This window comes from Aplysia californica, unplaced genomic scaffold (genome assembly GCF_000002075.1).
Source record: "Aplysia californica isolate F4 #8 unplaced genomic scaffold, AplCal3.0 scaffold00008, whole genome shotgun sequence".
Classification (NCBI taxonomy): domain Eukaryota; kingdom Metazoa; phylum Mollusca; class Gastropoda; order Aplysiida; family Aplysiidae; genus Aplysia; species Aplysia californica.
The window spans coordinates 1644937-1654379 of record NW_004797278.1 but is presented as its reverse complement, the minus strand read 5'-3'; the positions used below and the strand labels follow the sequence as shown (position 1 = coordinate 1654379).

The following is a 9443-nucleotide window of genomic DNA, read 5'->3' as shown; positions in this document are numbered from 1 at the left end:
GACATCTTCCTTTACGGTAGATTCTGTTGAAACTGGTAAGGAAAAAGTCATGATGCAGTCTCTTAATGGACTGGCTCAACTAGCGTCGAGTTTGGGCTACAATGGGGCCAAGGGTTGTGATGGAGAACTGCCTGGAGACAACTTTGAGAAACATGGATACTCCTGGGTCGCAACGAAGTGTGCGGGAGATAACAGTCCCAAGTTGAAAATCACTTTTGATGACTGGACAGTCAGCCTGAGTGATATCAAATATTCACAAGCTGAGACAACTGAGCTCGTCCCACAGACAATAGACAGAGGCGTTTTGGTAAATGACAGTCCCACGACAGTTTCCGAAAAGATCATCAGAAATGATATAAGTATCCGTACTGTGACACACTCGCTAACAAGTTCTTGGAAAGTATCTGTTGGCGCTGCTATGGAAGTGACATACGAACCTTCATTTATCTCAAAACCCCCAGAGGTTACATTCAGCTTTAGCATAAATACGGAGACAGGAAAAGAAACACACGATGGAACTGAGAACTCCCTAGAACGGTCGATTCAGGTGGAGAGGGAGAAAACAATGGGACCTTATTCAGCATCTGAATGGGTGGCAAGGATGTATACAACCCGGACAACACAGTATTACAAGGCAACATTTCGCTTCGGGTGCTCGGTCCAGTTTGATGGAGATCTACGAAAGGGAGAAAGAAATGGTGCTGTTGATATCAACTATCACAAAGACTACACTGGATAGTCTGCTAGCAGTGTCAAGTATCAGTTTGGCGATAAAGACAAGCCATTTTACGTCGCTGTGAAAGAGGAGAGGAAGCACTGGCTCGATCCTTGGTTGTGGGGTGATTTGATCGAACGAAACCCGTGGGTGAACAACATCGTGGCATATCTGGCGTCACCAGAGCAGTATGTGATAGTGCTGGAAGGGAAATTTGATGACATTCAGGGATACAGAGTAGAAATAAAATTTGGCAACCACACTGATTTGCCCCGGACAGAACTCAATGGTACTTACGCCGTGCCTATTGTAAGTTTCAGAAAGGAAGTGCATAACAAAGTCATTGTCGCAAAAGAGGGACCCAGAGACACTCCGTCTGGCTTTACGCCCGTTTTCAACGAAGAGGTAAGTAATCATTCTTAATACTCTTCTCTTCTATTTATTCATTCACCGCCTTGAAAAGCTGTCCTTAGACAAGAAGCTGATTGTGTTCATAAGCTGTGTTTCTCTGTTTGTAAGGAATGCTAACGTTCTTCAGACACATTATTATTGAGCATCCATACAGAAATTAATTTTGTTTCGCTTGCAAATGAACTGCATCTAACATTTATCATTCGTGTACTATTAACGAACGTGCTGTACTGAAGCTTTAAATGAGCCCTGCGCCCCCCCCTCTCTCTCCATCTCTTGCTCTCCCTGTCTCTCTCTCCGTATCTCTCTCTTTCTCTGTCTAAATGAGCACATTTAGTGTTAAGTCCAAGTTTTGCGAGGTATTTGTGATTGCTCTGTTTTCCGTTTTGTTTGAAACAGTCGAAATAAAATATTGTATATTGCAGATACGCAATTCTCCTTTCATAAGATATGCAACGTATGTCCACTCTATCAATACTGAGACTCCTCAATACACAACGAGAAGACACGTTTACGTTTCTTTGATTTAGCAAAATTTTGCCCAGCTTGATTTTTTAAAGGCCAGTTTTGAGTGACCATATCTCGCGTTTATCCGTACGTCGTGTTTTACTATAGTATCCACACGACGCTTTGCATAGTAGTCATTCAAAATGATTTTTTGAGAAATACTGAAAGTTTCAAAGACATCTTCGTACTAGAAGTATTCTAAAATGTTAAACATACAACCCCGGGGATACACAATGACCCCAGGGCGTACGGATAGGGTAAATATAGCTGAAATATTAATGTGTTAGGTGATGCAGAATTTATGTAGCTTTAAATTGGTATGCTGCATGAATGGTTGGTGCAAGGCTTTAACACATTGATCTGGTATTTACATGTTTAAGTATCTTTTGGACGCTACTGTACGTATTATATATATATTTATATCGCAAACCCCAGTGGCGGCTCGTGGTTTATAGAACTGACCGGCGTTCATTCACGTCGACTATTTTCCCCTCCCCCACCCCCTTCCTTCACAACACACACACACACACACACACACACACACACACACACACACACACACACACACACACACACACACACACGTGCGCGCGCGCGCGAACACTCACACACACACACACACGCACGCACACACACACACACACGCACGCACATACACACACATGCTCTCTCTCTCTCTCTCTCTCTCTCTCTCTCTCTCTCTCTTTCTCTCTCTCTCTCTCCTTATTTTATACCCCCACTTTCGCCATCCCCACCCCCTCCCCCACTCACACACACACACACACACACCACAATAAACATTGTAATAATGTGAAATAGCTAAAATATGCGGTAACGTCAAGATACAATATTATGAATAATGTAAGATGGAAGTTACTGAGATTAATAGAAACTCACTTGATCGGCACAGAAAAAGAAACACTACTTGAGTCTAGGCTAGAAAATAAACTGAAAGTGAGAAGCAATAAAGTACTTTACTCGTACTTTCTACACCCCCACCCGAAATATCGACGTGCACTGGACCTGTTAAATATATGTAATAAGAACTGTCCTGTATGATGACAAAAAGTCAATTGCTACTGTACCAGTGACGGTGTCCCAACCAGATCAAGTCTACAATCAGATGCTATACAAAGCTGGACAAAGCACACAAGTTCCCGATCATTATATCATCCAATGTACTTCATCGCACTTCTCAGTTCTCAAAATTGAACACTGAACACTGTGCTGTAACAAAGTGGGGAAGTGTGTCAAATGCTAATTATAGAACTTGGTGTCTAGCTGAGGTGAGGGTTGAAAAGGGGAGGGAAGGGAGGGGGTTTTCGGCCCAGACTCTGACAGCCGAGTGCATATCGCTCCTCGTTAAAATTCACCTTATATATATCAATGATAGTGCATAACAAGATGGGCCACTCAGCCAAAAAAGTGTCCGCAGGAAGTATGCTCTTTGCTTCAGATGGCGCTGCAGTCTGTTTTGAAGCTCTCTTTCGTTTTTCCAGAAGAAGAATAGGAATAGCACCTCCTTGCGTGCGCAGATCGACTGCTGTTCATCAGCAGTTCGGGTACGTACAGTGTGGAGTTTTATTATTTTTTTTATTTTAATGACCTCTCGCCTTTCATTCTAAAGTCAAATTAAACGAAGAAAACCATCACCCTTTCCTCCGGAAGAGGTTTTTTGTCAGCGTAACCATTTTAAAAAAGCGTTCTTCCGAAATTTATCCCAAAACTTGCTAGTTTCACTTTGATTTTTAAAAACTCAAGTAGGGTAACTCTGTTCGCAAAGAGTGCGCTTTTGTGAAGAGGGCGCCACCAAATTTTTTTGAGGACACTTTTTTAATTGGCTCAAAGAGAGAAGTGGCCCATCTTGTTATGTACTATCTTTGTATATATTCACTAGACGATTCCTTCTTTCGCCGGCCAGACTCCTAAGGGCCAGGTAAGTTATTAGTGGGGGAGAAAACGATGAGCAAATGCCAAACAGGAACTATAGGTGGTTAAAAAGTCAATAAACAAAAAAGATTAGTGCCATGCTGACAATAAATTTTCTGATAGTAGTTAGAGAAAGGCTGAATGATAAATACATGTTTTGCTGATAAAATAATACATGTATCTATGCTGCTCAAGACAGTCTCATTCTTTATTTTGTAAGCTACAAAGAGGCCAATCTGGCAAGTAAGGGATGTACTTATCGCTTTGAGAGCTGACGATGGATTTGTCCATGGGACTGACGTCATCACTAGGCCTAAGCCAAGCCCGCCGTGTGTTTGGCCTCGTACGTAGTACGAAGTTCCGCGACGTGACGGCTTGACGGGAGACGATTTAAAGTTACGAGCCGGCGCGATAACAAACGTGAAGGACTGAGGTTATGTCGCGACAAAACTCAAAACAGCACTGAATTCCACTTGTCTATTTGAGCGCCTTCTAATCGGCAAGGTGTTATTGAATGTTAATACATGTTTGTTTGGATTTACTTAAAACTGAATGAAAATCGTCATCAGCAATAAACGTCTAGTCCACAGTTCAGTTGACAAAAATCTGACCGGCACCGCCGGTCTTGCCCAGTTAACAAACCGCCCCTGGCAAATCCTTTCTCTACCTCTCATTCTCTTTCTTTCTTTGTATCTCTCTTTCTTTCTCTCTCACACACAGACATACACAGGCATACTCACATGCACATAACACAGACAGACAGACAAACACACACACGCACACACACGCACACACACACACACACACACACACACACACACACACTCACACACACACTTACACGCACACAAACGTTACACCAGCCGTCAAGCTTTTAAAAATCTCTTCTTAGAAATCTTAACCCCCCTACCCAGAGTAAACAGCCCATCACATTAACTGAATATACTGGCGATAAAAAAAGCACCACCCTACATGTTTGATCCCTTCGTCTTTCGTGTAGAAAGACAATGATTTTTTCGACCACGAAATTGAAATATGATAAATCAAGGTAGGAGGTTCATCTTTTAGAAAAAACACGTTTTTCATGATTGATATAATTTGACAACAGGGGTAAAATCCAAGTCACAGATCAGTACAGCGTGTGATCTTCATGTGCATTCAGCACACCAGTGTATCTCCTGGGCTTAGAGTACGCAAGTCTGGCTGCAAACGGTTGTTTCAGAGAATGGTGAGAGCATGCTGCAACTGTAAAATGGTCCTGGGACCTGGATTCACATCACCAGCTACACCAATAATTCTGTTCCACAAGTGCTCAACTGCGTAGGGTTCAAAGCTGGTGAAATGGCAGGCCGTGGATTCATTACAGAGGCATTATTCAGGGTTTTTGAGTGTAGTGCAAGGTGTACGGGCGCATTATTCTGTTGGAATGTCGTGGGCTGATTGTGTTAAAGAAATGGAAGATAATGCCCACGTGTTCTCTAAGCACTTTTATACTCCCATCGTGGCGTTCAAATTGGAATTGAGAATCGGTCGAGAAGGTCACGGTATCCCGCCCACTGCTCTAGGTCCATCAGCGGTATAGCTGTGACCAGTTTATCCCAGCCTCATGGTGTTTTGGCTATAAACATAGTCTCTGTGTTGGCATTCTAGCTACAATCTTGAATTCCCTCAGTCTGAGACGAACTGTATGCTGGCTGACGAGTAAAAGTACAGAAAATTGTCTAGCGGCTTGAGCAGTGCTCCTGACACGATTTTTCTGGTGCTCTGTCCTGAAAGATCGATCTTGAGCTGGCATTGTTTACCCTTGGGCGACCAGTTCTGAGTCGGTCTAACAACGGCCAAGTCACAACGTACCGTTGTCTCAGTAGGCTGATAGTCCTTCTCCTCACGTTGAACGTCCTCGCAATAGCAGTGCCGAGCACGTCGACGGCTTAATTTTTTAAATCGTGATTATCGATTGCAAATTGTTAATGCAGTTTTAAGTAAGCACAGACCTAAACTTTATTTAAAAAAAAAAACAAACAAAGAATAGATACAATCCGCCAGGTGGTCAGGAAAGCATCCGAATTTATTTTTTTGGTGGTGGTCCTGTAACGCTAATTGAAGCAACCAAATATTATTTTAATAAGTTGACCTACTTTTCAGAGCACTTAGTACTACTCACGTGAAAGATCAAGCGTAAAGACATAAACGATTAGATTTTAAACACAATCCAAAAGCGGTGCCTTTCTTTTGATCTCCAGTATATTATTGCCTTGGTAAGAAGTTCGATATGCTGTCAATGAACTCTCCCACTATGACATAGATCTCAAACTCTCGGCCCGAGAAAGTCCGAGATACTCAATAATAATTTTCCTCACTCAAGAATCGAAGTTGGGTCTCCTTCATGAGACAGCGAAGCCACTTACCTCAACACCGCAGAGGCCGATGGCGTGTCCTCGAGCAACTCACACTAACCTTAGCTCAAGGACTTGCCTTAGCTCAAAAACAGGGGCTGCACAGTGATGACCAGCAGTGGTGTATTGTTTGTCTATGTCTGGGATAATGACAATGTGTATTATTTATGAATTATTTATGTATTAATGTATTTGGGGGTTTATATTCTACGCCATTGTAAAACAAATTTCACAAGGGGATCAATAAAGTGACACTCATTTATGTTTATTTCTATTGAATTCTATCTTTATTTAGTGGTATACATGTACCTGTTTTCTAAAGACATAGTGACAGCAAGACTCGTCAATTGATCGCGACTCTTGTGACGGTTTGAAGCAATATACGTACATGTACACGAACTATGATGATCTAAGCCACAGGCTCTTGGCTGTCGTGCTGAAGGCACACGGCAGCTAGTGTGATATATTCACATGGGTGCATGTACATGTTTTAGATATGTGGAATTGTCATTGTGCTCTCTCACTCATGATGATGGATGGAAGTACATTTCAACATAGCCTCTGTTTAAGCGAGGGTTGGGCTTGTCGTGGCTCTAGACTCTTGACAAGGATGTGATAATACAAACAGAGGAAGAGGGAAGTGTGAAGGGAAATATGTCCGGATAAACAATTTTACTCTTGAAAGTGTAAGTAAGAGTGTTGAGGCAAAGTTGTTTTGTTCGGCTTTTAAACGCTAGACGCTATTATAGCGTCATGGTGTGTACCCCCCCCCTCCAAAAATATAATAAAATGAAAACAAAACAAAACAAACCACATGCTAGAAGATGATTAATGAATTGATAAAGATAGTAAGTCTATTTTTTCCAAACATTACCAAACTTATGTTCACTCTTCCAGCTTGTCCTGTCCATCTAACTGATGCATAGGCATCCCCCTGTCACAAAATAAATGAAGATGTTCTTGTTCTTGAAACACGGAGATCTGATAGTAGAACACAATGGCCAAATTTTAAACTGTCAATGTACTATTCTATTCTCCAGAGGGACGCAAATTCTTTTCTTGAAGGAGCAACGGAAATACCAACTACCTGATTCTCCATCTTCTACCGGACTGGTCAATACAAGTAGCTACTGTTGCTGTCGAAATGATGACGTTTAAATTCCTTTCAATATTCAAGTCAAGTTCAAATAAGTAAACGAACGTGTCACTTTGTATTTTTTTAAATTAAAAAAACCCAAACATTCCACGGGCAAAACAATATGTGTTGTTTTCGTGCCGTTTTGCTTCCATATTGTGAATTTGCATTACATTCAAAGGTTGAAGTGCCATAAAACTAAAACAAGGGATCTCAAGGTCACAGAAAACAAATTGCCTACTTATAATTTGTGATATGGAAATGGAATGTTGAAAATTTCACTCTCATTGTGTCATTATTTTAAAATGTTTGTTAGTGATGAATGCAACCTAAGAAACTAAATATGTCTGACAATGCAATTTTTGACACTTTAGTGACAGCTGGCGCTCATATCACCTTATGCAGTTACGAGCGCCGTAAAACCTCTACTAAAACTTTTTAAAAACACAACTTTAGTGACAGTATTGGTCTAATTAATTTCTAACACATCTAGCTTTTGGTGTATGTCTTTGCAACATATGTTTTGAAAATATAAATATTTGCTTTATTCATACAAAAATATTTTAGTTCTCTAGATATCAGATAATGTGAAATATTTTTAGTCACTAGAAGATAACTTTAGAACATAATATAACCTTTTCCCGATGTTGATGAAACTAATATCGAATTTCTCGTTTCTACTAGTGGTTTCTGATAGAAATAGAAAATGTTCAACCAATTTAAAAATCACAAATGGTACCTTATGATTTTTACAACAAGCAAGTTTGTTTGGCTTCATGTACATATGTATGGTTTTTTTTCTCCTAAAAATAGTGAATACCATAGCAGGTCGGCTTAGAGTCCTGGCACGATGCAGAGACGGTGTACCACAGAGACAGCTTAGTTAAATATTTTCCTCAGTAAAGCGGCTCTCTTTGGTTCCCTCGCGACTCTTACAAACGACGTACAGACTGAAGACGGGAAAAGCCTGTCACTCTGGGTTCCACTTTACATTGTAGTTCTTTGGTTTTGGGGCTTACTCTAAAAGATTTCCAAGTGCATTTCAGTCAGGTTTTTAGTGAAATGACTATTTTTTTGGACAACTTGCAATGTAGACTTGATTAATTGTTTGTTTCTATGGGAATAAATTGAGTGAAAGGCAGTACTTAAAGAATACTAGTTTCTGGAAAGGAGATCTTAATTTTTTTTTCTCGAAATTGTGGACTCCATTCAGCTCTATTTTTTTCAAAACCCGAAATATTGACGAGACAGTCTCTAGGTATTCTGCTATCTCGTAAAATCAAGCCTGAGAGAAAAGTAAGATTTTAAGCTTTTGTTGTTTAGAAACAAAAAAGGGAACCAAATATATTAGTGACAAAAGCTTCGAACTTCGTCATTTCGACGAAAGCTGGCAGAACCTTAAAGGACTTCAGAAGTATTTCGTTCCGAGATGAGGAAAAATCGAAAGTTGCTTTTAGGTATTCGACAACGTTTTGATACCCCTTTCCAATCGGTTTCTCAATTTGAGCCTGTCCCCAATTATTCCTCAATAGAGAATAGCTTAAGTAAGACATCTTCCTCCTCCCTGGCCTGGTGGGATAACCATGTATTATGAAGCAACACTCCTGTTTGTACTCTAACCAATTGTTGAGCAACTTTGAAACCAGCAAGTAAACATCAATATTGCAAAATGCTAATTCAATTTATGAAGTTAATGCTTATTTACTTAAAAAACGTAAGAGTACCTAAAGGCCCCTACTTGATATTTCGTGTAGCTCTCACGACTTCATCACTCCTTCTCTCTTTCTTATGTGACAACCGTGATTTCCCCCACGGCATGCTATAGTGACAGTGGCCTGTTTCTTGTTGCTCACCTATGAATTGTTTTGTTGTGGTGTAAGTTGTGAGTGTCCTCCCTTGCACGCGCATTCGTCTATGTGAGTGTGTGTCCTCGCGTGTTTGTGCGTTTACACAAGTGCGTTTGTGTCTTCAAAATAATGCACATTGTTCATGTTAAACTTTCTTATGATGTGCTGTGCTTATGGCTACGTTTTACCGGCGAGGTTTTAAATTTTTTTTTTTGATTTAAAGTACAGATTATGTAGTAAAATATTAATCCACTGGAATTGAGGAACGAAATGTGCACAAAAGTAAGCCCTGGACATAGGGTTTCGGATATCTTAAGGCTAAAGCTATGTGTTTTACCTGCAAACACAATGAATAGCCTATATGTGCAAAATATACTGCAATTTTAGATTAAGTTCCATTTCCCATTGTCTTTTCCTCTTAGTTTTTGTGTGTTGCACTAGAGTATATTATATTAAGGTGTAGTTCTTTTCCTTCCTAGGGCTTATTAAATACATTAAAACAA

At 40.3% G+C, this 9443-nt stretch overlaps 1 non-coding gene across 1 annotated transcript in view; it reads left to right on the top strand.

The window, feature by feature from the left end:
* LOC101848708 overlaps positions 1-9443 on the top strand; it is a 38736-nt gene extending 29293 nt beyond the window's left edge. The window contains exon 2 of the transcript XR_004858520.1: positions 6999-9443. This is a non-coding gene — a transcript (uncharacterized LOC101848708). The remainder of the gene's footprint in view (positions 1-6998) is intronic.